Source organism: Micropterus salmoides, unplaced genomic scaffold (assembly GCF_014851395.1).
Source record: "Micropterus salmoides isolate LMB-PRFRI ecotype aquatic unplaced genomic scaffold, ASM1485139v1 Ms_hic_scaffold_13, whole genome shotgun sequence".
Taxonomy (NCBI): domain Eukaryota; kingdom Metazoa; phylum Chordata; class Actinopteri; order Centrarchiformes; family Centrarchidae; genus Micropterus; species Micropterus salmoides.
In genome coordinates, this window is record NW_024040374.1 from 28,864,942 (window position 1) to 28,886,049 (window position 21,108).

At 38.9% G+C, this 21,108-nt stretch overlaps 1 protein-coding gene across 2 annotated transcripts in view; it reads left to right on the top strand.

The window, feature by feature from the left end:
• Positions 1 to 9,225: 9,225 nt before the first annotated feature.
• si:dkey-44g17.6 (guanine nucleotide-binding protein G(I)/G(S)/G(O) subunit gamma-12) overlaps positions 9,226 to 21,108 on the top strand; it is a 34,742-nt gene continuing 22,859 nt past the window's right edge. The window contains exons 1-2 of one of the 2 annotated variants that reach the window (XM_038716784.1): positions 9,226 to 9,436; positions 19,790 to 19,852. The gene's annotated coding sequence lies outside the window, so the exon portion shown is untranslated. Of the gene's footprint in view, positions 9,437 to 19,789; positions 19,944 to 21,108 lie in introns of both variants that reach the window. The other variant, XM_038716783.1, reaches the window with a different exon arrangement.

Sequence of the window (21,108 nt, forward strand, 5' to 3'; positions counted from 1 at the left end):
TTAATCAGGCCCAAGAGCAGCGGGGGAATTAATATAATCTTGTGCAGGAATTTACACAGCAATATCATTTCAGTATGAGCGCTGCTCAATTAGAAGAGGCATTGTTCTATTTATGTCAAGACCTTTGTAAACAAAGCTGGGGCTAATCAGAGATTGACTAACACATTATGGTAAATATATAAATGAAATTTTATTTATTCTAATCAAAATGATTCCAGTTAATCTTGCCAAATAAACCGATCAATCAACCTTGCAATAATAGATACATTAGGACAACAAGACAGTATATAAGAGTTAATAACAAGTCAAAGATAAGCTTATTATTTATAGATTGTGTTGTTTCAGTTGTTGAAATAGTAAGGGCTGTGTGGTTGGGTGGGCTGTGTGGGATGGGGTGGGATGCTTCGGTGGGAGGGTGAAAACTCTGGTTGCTCTCCCAATTTAGAATTGTGGCCAACAGCTGTGCTTTCAGCCCTTTTTAGTTTTGACATGCTTAAATTCCGGCAACTTGGTAAAAACATTTCATTTGGGTCATCGGGTTTACTAGGTGTTCAGAATTTCCAAACAGTGCTGTCCTCCACACCATTTCTCTTCACCTCCATCTCCCTCTCTGCTTTCTTCACTTTCCATATTTACTCTCCTCTCATCCTCATCTTCATCTTCCCTCTCATCTCCAGAATTTTCTTCTCCCTGCACTATACGTCCCAAGGCTACTTTTCAAATTGGAAATTAAAACTTATGTCAACTAGGAGACTGTTTTATACACTTTGCATATTATTATTTAGAATGTATTCTATCAATAACATTTTTTAAACCAGGTCTGTTTTGACATGATCCTTATGTGAGCACCCAGCAGGCCAATATAGTTAGTGGTGAAACCATACTACTTCAACTAGACCATACAAGACTTTGGGGCTTCAAATTAAGCAGCACAGTGACATCTAGTGGTTGCAGAGCCATTTGTTGGCACAAAATATGAACATACCTTAGTGAAGTAGTTTAGACCCAGTGCCACTGCAGACTCGTGTGTCTTAACTTCATGGTTGTTACAATTCCTAAAACTTGCAATGTGATGTGTTATTCTTTAAATTGACCTGTCACACACTTGTGTGTAATATTCCACTGGTTTAAAAATGATCCTTCTTCAGTATGGCTTGATATTGAATCTTCTCAGTCTGGCTGCCCTCTTTGGAACCTGCCCTTTTTGAATAGTTCAGATAATGAACTCTGCTCTAACCCCATTTCTCTGAACACAGAAAAGGCTTGGAGGATAGCTCATAAAGTGGAGGGATGTTCTGACTGCACCTCTCTTCTTACTCCTATTCTGAGAAATCCAGACTTCCTGCCTGGTTGTCATGACCATAGCTTTCGATTATGGTTCAACAAGGGTATCAGAAAGCTGGGGGACCTATTCAAAAATCAGTCTTTATTGTCTTTCCAGCAGGCACAGCAGAAGTTTGGTTTGGAGAGGGTAGACTTTTTTTAGATTCCTGCAAATTAGGTATTTTATTACTAATCAATACCACATTAACAAACAATGACTTGTCTACTGTAGAGAATGCCTTGTGTTCTCATAGTGGTAAGAAATCTATTAGTGTATTTTGTAAAGCATTACTCTCCAGTGTCCCTTCTGCTTCAGTGGCTGCAAAGCAGGCTTGGCATAGATATATGCGACAAGGCCGCAAAGATCTCATTTTGTGACAGAACAAAATCTGTTCAGTTTAGGATTATACACCGGACACATATGACACCTGTCCTTAAAAGTAAGATGGATTCAAAGCAATCCCCACTTTGTTGGAAATGTAAAACTGAAGTTGGTGATTATTTTCATTGTATGTGGTCATGTACAAAAATACAGAGCTACTGGTCTACTGTGGTCAAAGATTTGTATCATATTTTTAATACTACCATGCAGCTCAATCCAAAATATCTCCTCCTGGGCCTCATGGATCCTCAGATTAAGCCCAAGCACAAATGACTCTATAACCTACTAACCTTTGCTGCCAGGAAGAATATTTGCTGTTGAGGATTTTTTGGACTCTGCCCCTTCTAAGAAATCATGGCACAAGGTGATACAGGAGTGTATTCCCAGCGAGCACATCACACGGATGCTTCACACTTCAATAGACACTTTCTACTTAACCTGAGACCCCTACCTAAACTATATCAGGCCTGTGCTGGCCTCTCGTCTACTTCAGGGTTTTTCATTTAACTGACTGGATGACTGTACCTGATGTGGGTCTGCTTTTTGTTTTTTATATTGTTCTTGTATTTGGTCTGAGCTACTGTGTTAGTGTTTTGTAACATTTAAATCTACTAATAAAATTTTTTAAATTAGTTTTTAGTTAAGTGAAGTTACCTTCATCATTTTATTACTTGGTATCAGGTTAAATTGTTCCCATGCTTAAGATTACATCTTTATATTTTTATTGTTGGAGTTTCTTGGACTTTACCTGCCATTGCCAAACCCTTTGTGTTTGGAAATAAACTGGTGAAGTCATTCCTGTGTCACATAGTTTTTCTGCGCTTGGGTCCAAAACCTGTCTGCCTCGGCACTCGGCATCCATCCTGTCAGGTGCAGTCCGACAGCAGAACAATTGCAATTTCTTTTGCTGTTTGTGGGCTTAGCATTTTATTGACAATTGCTGTTAGTGTGTGGCTGCTTGGCCTTTGCTACTATCTCGGCCACCAGATAGCTTGCCTCTAGTGGTTTCTCTGACACTTCTTTATCACTTGTGGATCAACACTGATTCTGATGAACATGTTATATCTTTTATTGATAAAAGAATGAACAATTTCTGTACACATGGCCCCGGAGTCACAACAGAGGCTCTATGAGGACTCAGAAATGAACTCCACCCCAAACTTCCTGTCTTCACTTTCTTCATCCCCGCCAGGACTCAGAGAGGACTTCAGTAATAGTGACCACTGGCCAATTTACAACATTCACTAACTGATAAACTGTCAGCCCCACGTTTCCAGATGCTGCACACTGAGAACTCAGAAAACAAAGAAGAGGTATGAGAAACTGTGTTTCTGACCAAGCTGCCCAGACGGGAGAGTCAACTGCATCTCCCTCCAGTGCAACTTGTCCCCTGGCCATCTAAAACACCAGGTGAAACTTTTCCCTTTGATAATGGGTTGATTCTAGAGCTTACAAAAAGATATTCAGCATCAGACTAGGAGTATAACCTCCCTTAAATATAATCATGATATGGAATCATAAAATATTTCACAAGTGATTCCCAAAACCTCTCAGCTGCTGAACGAACGGTGCATTACTTAAGGTTTCATTGATCAATATTAAAGTGTTATCCACTGTCTCATGTGTTTCCACAAATTAACACATTGTGCCAAGATAATCATTCACCGCTTGGTCTACACTGCTCCTCATTCAGTCATCAACTGTCGCTAGATCCAGGCATTTCTTAATTGTTCATTGCTGTACTCATTACATTTATTCATTATTTAGTCTCATTCCTGGTACTTTTATGTATCTGCTCTTTATTTTAACTCTTGCTACCTGACTTCAGGTTAATTCCATACACTAATTTGTGTATTATCTCGCAACTGATCACCAAGAGAAAAGGAGATTGATGTTGTTGACTCTTGATTCTATATTTACCAGAAACTGAGCTAAACTTTAACTAAATGTTTTAAGTGATAATCCTGAAACTACTATAAAAGTACTAAAATCTCTTAAAACCAGCAACAATAGTTAGTAGATTTTTGTTTGTATAGAAACATGTCATTTGATGGCACAATGGTTAAGACTATGGCTTTGGTGTGAGAGACCTGGGTTTAATCCTCCACTGTGACCCGTCCACCATTGTGTCCCTGAGCAAGACACTTAACCCCTCGTTGCTACAGAGGCGTGCGACCTCTGACATGTATAGCAATTGTAAGTCGCTTTGGATAAAAGCATCAGCTAAATGAATAAATGTAAATGTATTTTATTATGTACAAGCACAGGTAACTAAATTGTGACAATTACCCCAACAGATCAAAATAATTCTCAATAACCTGCATGTTCTCATCTTGAATAACATTTGTATCAATACTTGTTCATTATAAATCTACGAAAGCAATTTGTATTTGGGTATTTCTTCATGTATGGGGTGACCCACAAAAGTCTTGGTTATGATCCAGGTATCTGTCAATAAGCCTGGACTTTTGACGGTCTTGGCTTAAGGACTGACGTAACAGTTTTAGATGGATTTTAAACCAGTAGCCTGCAGAAGAACCAATAAAGCCCGAGTCATGTAAAACACTCTGATCTGGACATCCACTTACAAATAAGGGGGCCCTGGCTCATTATGGACACCCCAGAGACAGGTCATTTAAAAAGTTGAACACCTTTTGGGAGATTTTAGAGTGACAAGTTAGGAGGGAAATTAAACTGGAAGAAAAATATTCTCTAAACCAGCAGCCCACAGTTCAGCACCTGCAGCATGACTAGTGCACCTGATCGATTAATTTGAGGGTACACATAACTAATTACTAATTCAAAATACTAATAGTAATTAATGTACAAAAATGTTCTAAAGCAGTTACATCTAACACACTATCAGTGAATGTGAGAGTGGATGTCAGCAATGGATTGCTCTCGATTACAAGGACATTCAGATTCGAGGTTTTTGAATCATTTGTTTTACCAGCAGATGGTGTGCACAGTTTTAATTCAAGCTTAGAAAAATGAAGCTAAGCAGTGTGTCAGAAAGCTAATTTTACCAGCACTATTTCAGACTGAACTAAAACACATACTGAACATAACGCAGGTGCATGTTGTTCCTGCTTGCTGAATATTTAACACTATAAGTAACGACACCTTGGGCTTTAACATTTATCAGTGGTCATTACTGATTTCTCTCATAATGTTAAATAGAGATATTTAAAAAGAGTCAGGTAGTTCTTTTCATGTAGTTTCTCACTCATCACATCACAAACACATCATTATAGAAAACAAATGCTCAGTTTCAGTTTCATATTTTTACTGACACAATTTGCACCAGGCTTTCCAGAGTGAAGGTGTAACCAAGAGAAAGCAGAACTGTCTAACTCTACTTCCTATTTCCTAACAGCTGGCTGTTCTTGCTGCCTGCAGGTTGGATTGCTCAGTTAGACATGTCAGAGCGAGATTGTTCATGATTATTAATGTTGAGAAATGTTGGTTTAATAAGGTCTGCAATGAAAATAGTGAAGTGGTTCTTTGACCTGAATATTGCTCTTTAAAGCTGGTCTAATAGCAAAGACTGTATATACAGAGCAACGCTGAGCATGTGTTGATCTACCAGCTTTATGTTCAGGGAGGCCTCCCGATGTGGCAACCGTTGTGGTAAAAATGCTTGAATGTGTGCCATTGTCACAAAGCTGATCAAAATCAAGAGATTCAAATGTCTTGTCCCTGTGTAAGAGTTTTAGGCAGGTGTGTAATATGCTGTAAAGTAAGAATGCTTTTAAAAATAAACTTGCTAATAGATTATATTTTCAAAAGTAATATGAGAAAAATCTGACCATCCTTTGCCTTCAGAACAGCATCAATTCTTCTAGGTAAACTTGTACTTAGTTTTTGAAGGAACTTGGCAGGTTGGCCCAAACATCTTGGAGAACTACCCACAGTCCTTCTGTGGATTGAGGCAGCCTCAGTTGCTTCTCTCTCTTCATGTAACCCCAGACAGACTCGGTGGCGGTGTAGAAGTGCACCATTGACTTTGGCAGACTGGAAATTTTCATCTGCCGCAGGAAGTAAATCATCTACTAGACTTTCCACTTGAGGTCCAGAAGTGGAATGATGCCACAGTGTCGACTGTGGAGTCTCATAGGGTGATGGGGGCAGGGGGTGGGGCTGTGCTCTTCCTGAAATCCACAGCCATCTCAACTGTCTTGAGAGTGTTGAGCTCCAGGTGGTTCTGGCTGCACCAGCTAACCAGATACTCAATTCCCTGACCATAGGTGGTAGGGCTGACCCCGAATAGTCGAAGATACAATGCTTCGATGGGCGCAGCCTGATTCGACTATCAATCTCACAGTTGAAGCTTCGCAGTATGCCATTTTGGTGATATGGGGATGCTCAACATCTGATTTTACATAGAACTACCAGTTTTCTCCCAATAAGTTAATATATGTAAAAAGAATAAAACTTTCATTAAATGTTTTTGAAATGCATGAATTAATCCAAAATTGTAACTCTAACTCTGGGTCGTCAGTGCACATGTGTTGCGGTAGCGTGTATGTGTGGGGTGGCAGTAGAGGAACACTTGCTGAAGAGGCGGAGCCCCAGCTTCACTGGTGTTGTGCCCTAGTTGTGCCGAGTTGTCCGCACCTCGTGGGACTCTCAGGTAATTTATCACTGTTGATGAACCACACAAAGAATATTTTGTTGTTTTTAAAATCACGATCCTGTCTGTGTGTCTTGTTGGGGAGTCTGGGTTTTGGTTCCATGTCTGTGTTCCTAGTCCTGTGCCTTAGTACATTTCTTAGTATTTGCTTCTAGCTCTTTGTCTGCATTATTTTGGTTTAGTCTGCTCTGTATTCTGTGTTCTAGTTCTGTGTTCTCGTTTAGGTTTTGTCTGTTATGATCCCTGTGTTGTAGTTGGTCGGTGTTTGTCTGTTTACATGGGTTTCTGTCATTGTCTGAAGATAGATTCTTGTCTGGTATTTTGTAACAGGTGTTCTGTCTGTGTTGGTTATTTATTTTGCCCCTTGCTGCCTGTCAAGTGTTCCGTCTGTTCCCCCAGTTATCACTCTGCCTGCCTGCCTCTCTGTTCCCCTTTGCTGTCTCTGCCTGCCTCCATAACCTTGATCCCTGTCACCTGTGTTGCTCCTGCCCTGCTCGTTAGTTCCTGTGTATATATACCTGGTGTTTCTGTTAAGTCTCTGTCTGGTCATTGCAGTGTATTGTAGTGTGTAGCCTGCCTAGCGCTGTCTCTAAATTACAACACACAAAAAACTACACTTACCTTGGCCTCAACATTACATACACAGGGACCTTCAGCATGGCTGTGAAATTTCTGAGGGACAAAGCAAGGAGAACTTTCTATGCAATAAAAAGAAACATAAAAAATCTATATTCCAATTGAAATCTGGCTTAAAACTTTCCCAATTTGTACTAGAACCAATAATTCTATATGGTAGCGAAATCTGGGGGCCAAAACTTAATAATGAATTTGACAAATGGGACAAAACAATCATAGAATCTTTCCATACTGAGTTCTGTAAGAGCATCCTGCAGGTGCAGAGAAAGACCAAATAACCTGTGAAGAGCAGAGCTCGGCCAGTACCCCCTCCTACTAAAAATACAGAAAAGATCCCTTAAATTTTACAATCACTTAAAATCAGTTTAGACATATCATCACAAAGCCCTAACATACCAAGTGCTGAAACCAGAGAAGAGTCCCCTCAGCCAGCTGGTCCTGGGGCTCTCTGCAGTAACAAGTCCCCAACAGCCTCAGGACAGCAGCACCAACTCAAGCAGACCAAACCAAATTATCAGCAAGCAGAAAGAAAAATATATTGAATACTGGATAGAAACGACCAAAATACAAAGTAAATTACAATGTTATCTGACCCTAAAAAGAGAATTCACACTGGCAAATTACCTGAGTACAATAAAATGTCTAAACTAAGAAAAATGTTGACAACATACAGACTGAGTGAACCATAGAAAAGGGTCGCCACAGACAGAGCTGGCTACCACAAGAGGAGAGACTCCCAGTGTGACAAGGGACAGGTAGAGACAGAGCTGCACTTTCTAACCTCATGCCCTAAATATAAAACACAAAGACAAAAACACACTTACTGTTTTATTTATTTATTTTATTTTTAATATATATTTTTTAACACACACACACACGCTTACTGTTTTATTTATTTATTTTATTATTATTTTTTTAACACACACACACACACACACACACACACACACACACTTACTGTTTTATTTATTTATTTTATATTAATTTTTAATATTTCTTAATTTTTTTTAAATACAAACACACATACGCTTTGATTACTTTACGCTTTAATTACGTGTTTAATGAAATGTATGGGGTTGATTGTTCTTATGTTGTATGTATGATGCTTTGGCAATATTGTTGTTACACATTCATGCCAATAAAGCTAATTTGAATTTGAATTTGAGAGTGAGAGAGAGAGAGAGAGAGAAGGGTCTTCAAAAAGCCTCAGTTTAGCTGGAAATCTTTAGCTGGGTAATATGGATATGATGTTGTTGAAATCTATCCTGTACAGGCTTTTATTGAATTATAGTCATACTATGATAATGAAAATAAAAATTATATGCCTTTTTTATTATAAAAATGCAAGTGAAAAATAATTTTAGTAAACAGCAGCACAGCTGGTGCTCTGTCTCTCTTCCTTGTCTGCCGCACGCGCACGCAACACACGCACACACACACACACACACACACACACACACAGGCGCACTCTTGCCCCCTTCCTAATGGCTTGGGGTTACAATTTTGATTTATTCATGCACTTTAAAAAGATTTATTAAAAGCTTTTTTCTTTTCACATGTTTATCATTTACAGCATTGATATCTATATCATAATAGGTAGCTCTATGTAAAATCAGATGTTAAGCACCTCCACATAGCTATAATAGTATCTGGATTCATAACACTGCTGCAAGATTTGACTGTGAGATTGGGATTTGAATCGGGCTCCTCCTATCGCAGCATCAAAACTTTGACTATTCGAGGTCAACCCTAAATTATAATTAAATGTCAGTTGTGGCTGATCAGCTGTCCAGACAACCAGAATGTAAACACAAAGAAACTCCTAAATCTCCTCCAGTCTGACAGAAGGAAACACTAAAACACACTAAAACCGCTAACTAAGGTAATAAACAAATGAACACACTGATGTAGATGTTTAGGCTAATAGAAATAATATAATGTTACAGTATGTGGTACTGAGTATCTGCCTATAGTCTGTTGTCAATCAACGTTTCATTTGATGTATGATTTGTGATACAGTATTCGATGTATTTTCTATCACATTCATACAGACTTTACAAAACATACTGTTCTTTTTCAGAGTACCAAATTATCTGACATGCACAATATGCAAAACATTATTAGGCAATCTTATGTGTAATCCAGACATTATCACATGACTGTCTGTGAAACGACAAGAAGCAAGTTTTCAAAATGAACTGGTGGCCAAACGTGCCGACAGAGGGCGCTGTTGTCTCCTCCAAACAGGAGAGAAATTAAGAGTCCAGCCCAACAATTTAACAGCCGTGAACAGCAGATTACTGTCTGCTTCACATCAACAAGGCTCAATGTTTCTGGTCTGCGTCGTGAAACTTTTCCTTCTACACAGCTAGAGTACACGTTTTAATAACAGGAGTTCCAGTCGCATTATTTCATGGCTCGACTTTGAAAAACAAAACAAACTATCGGATCCGAGAGACCAAGTGAGTATCAGCACACAGATTAGCCTACATGAATAATCTTTCAGCAACTGTAACATGACATGACAGCGATGTGTGGACAATAATGCTGTAGTTAAATAATATCAGCGGGTAAACTGACCCACCGTAATCCTAACAACAATTTATGCAAACAGGAGGCAAGTGTAGCCTAATATAGGGGAAAACACCATGAATGTAATGTATTTTCATCACGTCGACTTGTTATTTGTTTTGTAACAGTTCCATTCACACGGTGGATAGGCCTAATACTTTCTGTCCTGTAAATGGCTGGTATCCTAAACATGGGGTTGAAAGCAGAATGAGTGACGGGGGCATACAAAAGAGGAATATGAGAGGAGGAAATGGCTTGCTTCTCTAAGTAATATCATAGAAGTGTGTTTCTGAGAAGCTCAGTCGTGTTGTTAAATTCCCTGGGAAAGTCAGTGGATATAATGGAGACGGAAAGCCCACCTGTTGTCCCAATAAAAACCGGGAAAGAATCAAAAGTTTGGTCAGACATAGTGGTTCAGTTGCAAGAAGAAATCCTGATTTACCAAATTCAGTAACAGAGGGACATCATGAGGGTGTGAATGTCTTATTGGGAATCTAATTTGTTTGTAGTAAGGCATGTAAACGATTCAACTATAAACAATACTTTAACACAGTAGCCTATGCTGTTTATAAGGCACTGTAGTGCAAGGAGCACTCTGTTACAGAGTTGCTGTTGCTTTGGTAATATAATTGGACCGTGCAGAGGAAGTGGGATGTGGGGAAACCTTTTGATGCTACCTTTTCCATGCCTGAAGCTACAGGTGATGGAAACAAGTGAAGTGGGTACAGAGAGGAAAACAGCATGATTCTGAGCGCCTGCAGGCTGAATCTGCTTTGTTCCTTCTGAAGCCGCCCTTCCAAAAAAGATGGAAACAGCTATACTGTTAAAACCAATGTCGTATTTAGTTACTGTTTAATAAAAGACTTCACTATGATAGACCAAATGTGTTATGCATTTGATGTGTAAAAGACTTAACCCTAGAATAAACTGCTAAACTAAACCCTGGTAAAAATAAGTTGAAAAGTGAAAGTTTAGTAGACATCTACATTCACAATAGACGTTACTTGAACATCTGATAAACATCTGTGTTGTCCTTAAAAGATGTTGAAACAATGTCTGGGCCAGAGACCAGAAGTCTACTAAACTTTCACTTTTCAACCTTTAAAAACCTCAATCTAAACTAACCGTCTAGAGACAAGTAGATATATAAATGCTCCGGATTTGTATTTTATATTTGTACTTTCTAGTCTTTTTGACCACTAAAATGACTTACACGACATCTGCATTCACACACATTCACACACTGAGCCTAAGTGCTCAAACAGAAACTAACATTCACACACATTCATTGGGGCAATTCGGGGTTCAGTATCTTGCACAAGGACACTATGACATGTGGCCTGGGGGAGCCGGGGATTGAACCGCCAACCTTCCGATTAACGGCCAACCCGCCGATTAACGGCCAACCCGCTCTACCTCCTGAGCACAACTATACTTTTAGTAGACTCTAAATCCATAGATTCACACTGCTGCATTGCATTGTACCGTAACACTTGTTGTGACAGGAGTTAACTGAAACGTACTGTTGGCTATGTTAAATGTATCCATCATATCATTGAACATGTAGCGGTGCATTGAATTGGTGTGAGTTGGTGAGATGCTCACCCCTGATGTGGTCCAGGCTTTACTCCCTGTGTAGTAGAGGCTATTATAAAGAATGTTATAATAATCTAATCTTATTATTACAGTTTAATACACATACCAGTGTTCAAGGTTGATGCCATCATTGTTCCTTCTCAGTACTATATCCCACACTCTGAGTAGTGGGCTGTCTGATACAGCAGTGCAACCAAACTGGTGCATAAGTCAAGTCCAGCAGCACTAGCTATGGTAATATTTTGGCAGTGAGTAATTCAGTTGGGGTTTTTGCTTTAGCTAACTCTTTTTTTTTAATTAAAACTAGGCTCATTACCTCTTTAAACACATTAAGGTCTCTGAACTGAAACAGGGTAGTGTTGTATAAAACAGGTTCAACTTTGAACATAAACACTTCGAAGTTAAAGTCTCAACTGCTTCGGCTTCTCAGCTTTCTTAACGTTAGCGATGTGCTTGAACAGACACCTCATTTGTGGTCCTATCTTTACCTGACACTTACGAGACAAAATATATAGACCTGTACAAACCTTGAAACTTGTTGTTTGGTCTTTTGGAGTACAAACATGGGGATGATTGACCTAACCTGACTTCACATCATGTTGTAAGTTTGCATCAACTCAAATGGGAAGTGTTGGTTTGGGACATGATTGGCAGTTACTTGATTGCAACTGTTTTGATTTGGCGTTTGTTATAGTCTGTTCCTGTTTCACCAATAGATTTACTACTACAATTATATGTAGGCCTATTGTGTGAAAGTAAATTTGGGTTTTTTGGACTGGTAGGCCTATTTGGAGCTAACAATAATTTGAGGACACACATTTCACATTACACCACCCTGTGAAAGCAGGTTTTAGTGACCACAATTATTCTTATCATTGTTTTTAAGTAGCCTATGCTTTGCACCTGCCTCGGAATTCTCTTCTCCCCACACTGACACACTCACACACACCTACATGTCAGGTAAACACCCCGGCTTGCTCCGCCTCTCTCTATCGCCCCCCCTCTGCTCCATTTTGTTTTATAAAGTCACCTAAAAGACTGAGAACTCGTCTTTTTTCCGTATTTTTCCTCCCGCGATCCGTTTTCACGGCAGCAGGTGAGCCGCACGTCGGCTTATTAATGATGCAGCCTATCAAACAACTGAAACCGACATCTGCACTCTGTGTGTTCCCTGCTGCTTTACCTGGTCCATGCGTAAAATATCCGCTGCATTGCAGACATCGTCCGATGGAAATTTTGCAGACATCGCCCAACCCTATCATATATAGAAATTAAAACATTTGAACATGGTGAGCGAAATTCCGTTGTCCTTGTGACACTGATTAACAACGTTTTTGGCGGGGGAAGACTTCAGTGGTGTTTTTATAGTCTACATGGAGCACCAGGGGTCAATGCAGGTGTCCAGAAACCAAAACTACTGAAATGTCAGGTGTTGTTTCAGATCTTCAATATCTGACTTATACCAAAAACTGATGTTTTTATTGTATTTGTTTGTTGTTGTTTTTTAAACAAATGTCACAATGTGTGCTTTGCTGGAATGTACGTTATTACAACAATTTAAATATATTAGAGCCATCTTTTTATGATTCTTTTCAAATAGGACAGTTTTTTGACTATTGGCATTATGTTTTTGTGTTCTCAGCCCGTCTATCCTATCTCAGGAACACTTTGAGGGAATGTCTTAAAATTTAGCACATCATTCACACAGGTAGTAAAAAAATAAGAAACACACAGAGGGAGAAAGAGACAAAGACAACAGAACAAAAGGAGATGTCAACTGCAATTTGACTAGTTGGCGGACACATACACCGCAAGGCTGTCTGAACAGGTGTTAACCTGTGTTTACTTACAGCAGCAGGAGCGACAAGTGGTAACTAGGGTTCCACTGCAGAACAACTTTCATTCAGTCATCCTTTTCAGGAAAAGGCCTTTGTCACCAAGAGAATTAAAATCACAATCAGAATTGTAAGTTTTCACCATGCAAGTGAAACAGTGGGAAGTGTGTGCTGTTGAGTTGCTGTGATGACATGAAGGAAAATAATGTGCCGTCTAACAGACTGGAAAAAGGAAGGAACCAGTGTTTTTAAAGGCATACCAGAATATTATTCGTACTATTTTTCTCATTTTGTGGGAGATCTATCTTTTCAGTAACATGGCTTCTGGCAGTTCTACCTGAGTGGGTTTTTGGTGCTGACGTGTTTTTGGCTGTGTTGCCTGGTTACACCACAATCACTGGTGCAGACCTTAGGTTTAATCCCATGAGAGTGCCCCCCCCCCCCCCCCCCACTCTATCCCTCAACTCAAATTCCACGCTCGGCCTCCGGGGAGCTCGTCTGTGCGTCACTGCCCTGGTCACAAAGACCTTGAGAGAATGCTTCCAGTCAACACAGTGGAGCAGCTTCAAGCCTTGTTAGTCCACAGCAATATGTGAAACACGTTCTGCTGCCTTGGACACACGTCAGAGCTCTCTCAGCCTTCTCACCAGAGCGTATCACGGTGATGAAGGTATTATACAGTCTCTGAGTATGAGTGGATATGTCACACATATGAGCCTTCTTAGTACACAAAGCATTAACTGCTTATCAACAAGTGATGAAGGCTTTCACAATGGATCCTATGGGTCAAATTGTTTTTTCCCCACAGATACTGCTTGCCATTTTTAAATTGACAGTATGCTTACATGCTCACTAGTATCCCAGTTATGTCTCGTTTAATTACATTCAGGATGGAACAACAAGCTACATCGTGTGTAATGTCCAGCAGTGACCAAGCATGTCATTATGTCTTTTTTTTTTCTTCTGAAGTTGTTGGATCAGAACAACTCCTTTTGTTTTAATTTTGACAGTGTAATAGTGTTTCTTTAGACCGTTAAACCTGTGGGATATTAGTGTGGTCCTGAATCAGTTAAGTAAAAGTCAATATATAATATAAAATTAATCAATACAATTTTGACCATTTTGATCAAGTCACTTATCAAGCAAAAACATTTAAAATAATCTGATTTCAGCTTTTTTCTGTTTATTCGTCACACATGAATAAATTTGGATTTTACACTGTTGGTCAGGCAAAACAAACAACTGATATCACTTTGGGGTCTGGCAATTCCTGGTATTTCTTTTGGACATTTTCTCTAATATCCTGGTTTGTTTTGAAACAACCCAGCTTGCCTATTGTGTTTGTTCTGACTGATCATTACAAGAATGCACGTAAATGTCCATACAATAGGACTGAGTAAACTTGCTTATTTTAGAAAAAAAAAAGAACATTCAGTATTTTGTTTGATATAGGTTCAGTGGCTTTTATAGATACAATATCTGAAGTGGATTTAGCTTGTGTAGCTGCGTGTTGTCTTGGCAACTTGGCAGAAGCATAGATGAAGTTAGGCCTCCACAGCTCTCCTCATCTATGTTACTTGGTTAGCAGACTGCCACACATACATTTACACACTTACTGCTAGCTGATGTGTTACTCTTACTGTCAGTCCCTCTGGGTCATGCATCTCTGAGTCAAAGCCATCTTTAGAGAGATACCAGGTATAAACCACATGTGGTATTTTTTGGTATTTGACATATATTCCTACATGGTTTTGGAATTTAATTCATTTTACAAATGAACTTTCATAGAACCATTGAGACTTACTGGAAAATCTTTTACCAGTATGATCTGGTTCTAAACTGTTTTTCCTTTGATCAGATAGTGTGAGTAGTAAGTGCTGCCTCACCGTTTCTCTTCCTGTCCCTGTGGCGGGATGTCCTTGCAGCTGACACACATACAGTAGGCCTGTGTGAGAGTAGCCAGGTCACCAGCTAGTGTCATCCTGTGTATGATCACGCTGACACTGTGGTACCTGTCATATTGCTGCAGTGGCACAATTACACAACCTATCTCTGGGTGTCTGTGGTGCGCCTGTGCAGCATCAGGAGAATGAGTCTCTGATAAAATTGGGTTGCAGACCTATTAAACATATGTGACTACTGTAAATAAAATAAAATTAAAATCATACATTTAAAGTGAAAACATATACTTCTCACCATAAAATATAATATTATATTCATATAAGTTACAATTGCAAATTATCCATACTTAAATGTTTATTTTAAAGGTCCCATATTATACAAAATCCACTTTTGCATGTATTTTCAACCTAAATATGTGTCCCTGGTGTGGTCAAAGACCCTCATCCTCTCTCTTTTTCTCTTTCAGTAAATGTGTGTGCAAGCACACTGTTAGAATTTGCCTCTATTCTTGACGTCAAGAATGGATCTGTTTAGCATATCCTCCAGCCCTTTAGCGCAGTAGACGACCGCGCCCACTGTACACGTACTGAATACACCCCTCTCAGTCCAAAACAACACCACGCGGTCATTCCATCGCTGAGCTAGAGCTGGAGTTGGTTCAGTATGTCTCGCAGAAAGTGCAGCTGGAGGACATCCGATGAAAAAACGGGAAATATTTTCTCCATAAAATATGATCCAGTTTCACTGGTTTATTCATTTTGAATAAAGTTATAAAGTTGTGTTTTTGTACAGAAATCATTGAGGCCTAGTCTCATGTAACCAGACCTGTCTCCACCTATTGATTCAACCTGCTCCTTTTGCAGGTCTTCAGGAAGTTGGCCAAACAGAAGAATGTGGGCTTTTAGGGAGGGAGGCCTAAAGTAACAGTCAGATAGAGGGTGAATGGACAGACAGTGTTATGGCTGAAAATTGTGTCCTCTCACATTTAATCTTTTATTTATTATTATTACTATTATTGTTATGTCTTATAGATATATATGTATTGTGTTTTTATCCTTAACCTTTGCTTCTTCTATACTCCTTATGTTAGTCTATCCACATTTACTAGGGTTTAGGTCAAAGCTGTGAGATTGTTTTGGTGTTTTCCCTCTCGTCTCATCTCTGTTACCCAAAACATAGAAACCTAGACTGTGTAAATGATGATGCCTCCCTTTGCTCGGGGGCCAGACGCCCAAAGCGGCCCTAGGCAGCAGGTCTCTGGACCAGCTGTATACTGTTGGTTGTTACTCAATTATTTGCTTAATCCATCACCAGCAAGATACAATTTCCACGACAGACAGTATGAAAAAGAATGTGTTTTTTGAACATTAAAGCATGTAAACATTTTCTAGTAGAAACCCAAAATAAAACCCAACCCAAAATAACGAGCCTGAAAATCAGCATAATACGGTGAGAAGCAAGCACGAGCCATTGGCATTCCAACATTTGGTCCCCAAATATATTGTAAATAAACTTAGATTTTTTATATTTTCATTTTAATTTATATAAATAGATGCACAAATGAATGAATAAATAAAAGCGATAAGGGGGGGGTGATATCTCTCTATAAACTAGTGTGAGACTAGAACAGAAATTGGTCATGACGATGTGTACGTTCCCTGAGAGGAGAGGTGTTACTGTTGTGATGATGACATGCAGAGAGTCTTAAGCTAAGTGTGTGTTGTTGTATGAACAGCACAGATAGGTAAATACTGATTGTGTAAAGCTTTACAATGATGCGTATAGTGTGTTTAGTTTCCATTAGGCTGCATTATTGTTTATACTGAGCTGAAACACAACAACCCTCCACCACCCTGCCCTGATACTGGACAGTATGGTGAATTATAAACAAGACAAGGAAGTAAGAGGTTGCTTAGCAACTGGAACACAGCAGGTAATAAAAAACATTATACAATAACAGACCTCTGAGCGTTGGTTTAACAGATGCTCTCAGTTGCTCTCTGTTTTGCTAACTGGTTTCTCCTCCCTTCCAGCTCTGTTCATATTCACTGTTTTACTTTAGCTTGAAATAATTCAGACATGGTGTAGGTTTTCTTGTATTTTCACACATACAGACTCAAGCATAACCCCAAGCTGTTTGCAGTAAAACTAGAGCTATTCTCTGTCGTTGTCCATACAGATAGGCCTTATCCGGCTGCTTCATTCAGCCAGAAAGGTGCTGACCAGCATGACTTTGACCTTAAGAGTTCCTGTCTTTAAGGACACAATATTTTTTTCTAAGCATTTAATGTTTTTCACTGTATTTTCACATATACAGTTAAAGACTAAATAACTTTATGTAGACTACATTGTGCATTGATTTGAATAATGGCGTGCAGGCTGTGATAGCAGGTTCATATGTTTTGAATTTTGGTGGTGGTTAAAGCTTTTGTTTATTTTAAATCACGAATTGTGCCTTTTAATGAATTGTTGGAAAAAGGGCTCATGTTACTTAATACCTGGTGTACACTAGAGAATATTAAATATTTATTTATTTGCTATTTTTGGGGCATTTTCTAGCCTTTATTTGATAGGACAGTGAATAGAGCGAGGAAATGAGGGAGAGAGAATGGGGACGACACGCAGCAAAGGGCCACAGGCCGGATTCAAACCCAGGTCGCTGCAGTAAGAAAGTCTTGTACGTGGGGTGCTCGGTCTACCAGAGATAACTGGATTGTCAGATCTTAAACAATTTTTAAATAATGAAAGAATTAACTATTTTAATCTTAAGAACACACACACCAGACAATTCAGTCAAGACGCAGGACCGCAGACTTTGCGTTTATACTTAACAATTTCAGAGTGGCGGTTCCAGGTCTTGGGATCTCACAGAAACTTGCGTGATCAAACATGACTTCAGACACAAACAAAGATGGAGGCAGACTGTCGTTGTCAGCTAGTTGCATTTGTATGTGCTATGTTTTGCACAGAAAAACAAAAAAAGAGAATTAAACTGATGAACCAATGAACTAATGGCTGAGAAGAGGGAATGGCATGGTTTATACATTTTTAGGAAGGGCTAACTGGACCTAAAATTGTCCCAATTATCCTCTAGTGTGTTGCCGTGTGCACACATGCTCATATAGAGCATGTGGGGCCGGGACTGACCGACAGATTTCATTGTTTTGAAGTGGAGCCTAGTGGTAGTTGTAGAGTAGTGTAATATATTCACACACACAGCGTATCGCAACTTGTTAATCAATTTAACAAGACAAAATTAATTTTGTTAGAATCACAAATTTATATAATTAAGTAGTTGTGTTTTGGTTTTACATGCCTTTCTAGCCACAGCGAAAAGGCTCTGATAAACCCGCTTTACACCACAAATGGCAGACAGACAAACTAAGCTACTAGAATATGGTTAACTTATGTACGGAATCAGAAAAATCAAACAAATTATACGATTAATAAAGTGTAAGCATTGATCATAAATGTTGTCTGAGCTGTAGCCTTCTAACCATTTTGTTGTTTTAGTTAGAAGTAAAGCTAAACCTTGCTATGTAGGTTAGCTTTTACCTAACACATAACATTAGTTAACTTGTTATCTTTAATGATTGCTAATTAAGTAATACCTGTACTCTTTGTGTTGGTGTGTGATAGATTTTGTTTAAAAACACGGTAGTTTGCCTTGTCTTTGTAGAACAATGTAACATTGTGAGATCTGCAGTCCTCAACAGTCCTAAGATGCAAGCTGCAAGGTTTAACTTTGCTTCTAAGACAACAAAACCGCAAGTAGGCTAAAGCTCAGACAACAAATGATCGATACTTACTTTATTAATCTTGAAGCAGTCCTGTTTCCAGCAAAGTTTCATGTGTTTGGGGAGTCAAAACTGCTTGCTGCACTGAACAATGTCTGGGAGACTGTATGACTGTTTCTGATTTCAATTCAGTTTTGTTTTACTTACTTTGCTGAGTGGGTTTGCTCGTTTCAGTTAAGTGTTATTGTTTAAAACTGTTTAGTTTTACTTTAGCTTTTATTAGTTTCAATGTTCTTTTTAGTTTTTTAACTTATAAAATGTGGGGGTATTTGTCAGGTGCAAGATTCAAGAAGTTCAGAGGAGGTATTATACAAATAAAACACTTTGTGAAGGCAATTGACTGAGTCATGTAGACATCCAAGTTCTCATGCTTGTTGTGTTGACAAATTTGACCAAATTGTCAAAGACTAAAGCCATTTCCTGAATATTTTTATTACATTTTATTTAATTTTGCAAGTACAGAATATTGTTTCAGTTAGCTTTAATTTTTATTTCAGTTAATAAAAATGTTTTTTCACACTAAGTTTTACATTTTAGTTTTAGATGTTTTAGAAGAATAATTAAATAATAATCTTGCTTTACACCACCAAACCCTGTCTCCACGTGTTGTTACAGAAAGTGTGTAGAGAAACAGAGAGTTCTGACACCAAAGGACTGGCCAGCTTAACTGGCTTCACTGGAACGTGGTAATGAAAGGAAATGGAGCACAAGCTAGAGTATCCTCACCCACAACAAATTTGGCGTACTAGTGCTCAAAATTTACGCTAAATGATGAGGAAACTTGTGTCAGTGACTGGGTATTCATCACACTGTGGGGCCTCATGCTCTCACGGTTTTGTTTGCCCTCTGCTGAGAGGACTAATAAAGAAATTTTCTACAGGCACACAAATCTGCCAGTGTTTCTGATTTGGTTAAAAACAAAAGTTAAAATGTGTTTACTGTCTTGAACATTGATGGATCACTTCTGTTTCCCGTGCATTCACCACCTTTCCACTTTAAATCTCACTGGAGAATCTGATTCTCCCTGGTGCTGAAAATCCATTCATATTTGATTGTTTAGTTTGCTGTCATGGCTAGTTAGTAAATTCAACAATTTCTTTGCTTTTCTTTCCAGATGTATGCTGGTCACACAGACTGGAACCCCAGTACATGGTCCTTGAGATCCTTTCCCTCACAGGTCAGTGCTTCTGTCAGTGAACTGGATCCCATTGGTATTAACTGCTGCCACCAGCGTCCCCAGCCTTTACTGCAATTGAGAGAAAGATCAGGTAACAAACATTGCTTCCCCAGTCTATCCATTATTAATCTGGCACAGTCCCCATCTTTCATATCTTCAGTCAGATTTTATTAACTGCCTGGAAGGTGCTGCCCCCTGGTTACAAAAACAGAGATTACAGTGCTTTTGCAAATGGCATCTTCACTTATTCTAAAAGAGAAATCTTTTGTATTGGAAGGAAATCACTATTTTCTTTGTATGTGACCTAATGTACACGAGGAGAATTACTGAGGTTGTTGATTCTATCTGTAGATTCTATACTATAGAAGACCTGTTGACCAAATACATAAGCTATTAACGTGATTAAACCTACTCACATGACCAGTGTATATTGAAAGAGTTTTTGGGCATGGTAATAGTTCCTTCTGTCCATACATGCCATGAAGAGATCCCCTACTAACATAATTTAAATATAAGTGATGAGGGACAAAATCCACTTTCATTGTTCTATGCAAAAATACATTCAAAATTTCAGGGTTTATTTGCAAAATGCCTTCTTTGTGTTATTGTCCGTGCACTGCAGCTATGCCAGAAACATGTTGTGTCTGTGGAAACACAAAATGGAAACATAAGAATGCATTTAGACAGAAAGGGCAGATGGACTGTGGATTTTGTCCCCCATTACTTACTTTGAAATTCACTTTTGTAATTGATCTCTTATGGACCAGTATGGGCAGGAGGAAGTATTATAGTGACCAAAACTTCTTTAAATGTGCATAGTGACATAGGTTTGAAAATATGTGAATCTATCCTTTAAAGGTGACCTATTATGCTAATTTCCAACTCTATATTTTTATGCTGGGGTTCCACTAGAGTAACTTTGCATAATTCGCAGTTAAAATCCTCATTTATCTGATTGGCCCTTAATACGGCCCTCAGTTCATCCTCTGTCTGAAACAAGCCGTTTTAGCTCCTGTCTCTTTAAGGCCCCCCTCCCTAAACACACACCAATACACATTGGCCTCAAAAGACTTTTCCCCATAGACTTAAATTTTGAAAGAAGTGGCTGTAAAACGGTGGATAATTTTGACCACCCCCACAAAATGACTCCTTTCACTATCTAATTAATTTGATTCATTTGGTCCAAAACATTTGGAAAGTCTAGAAGAGCTACATGATTAAATCATTTTATCCCCATTCAAGTTAGCAGAGGACTG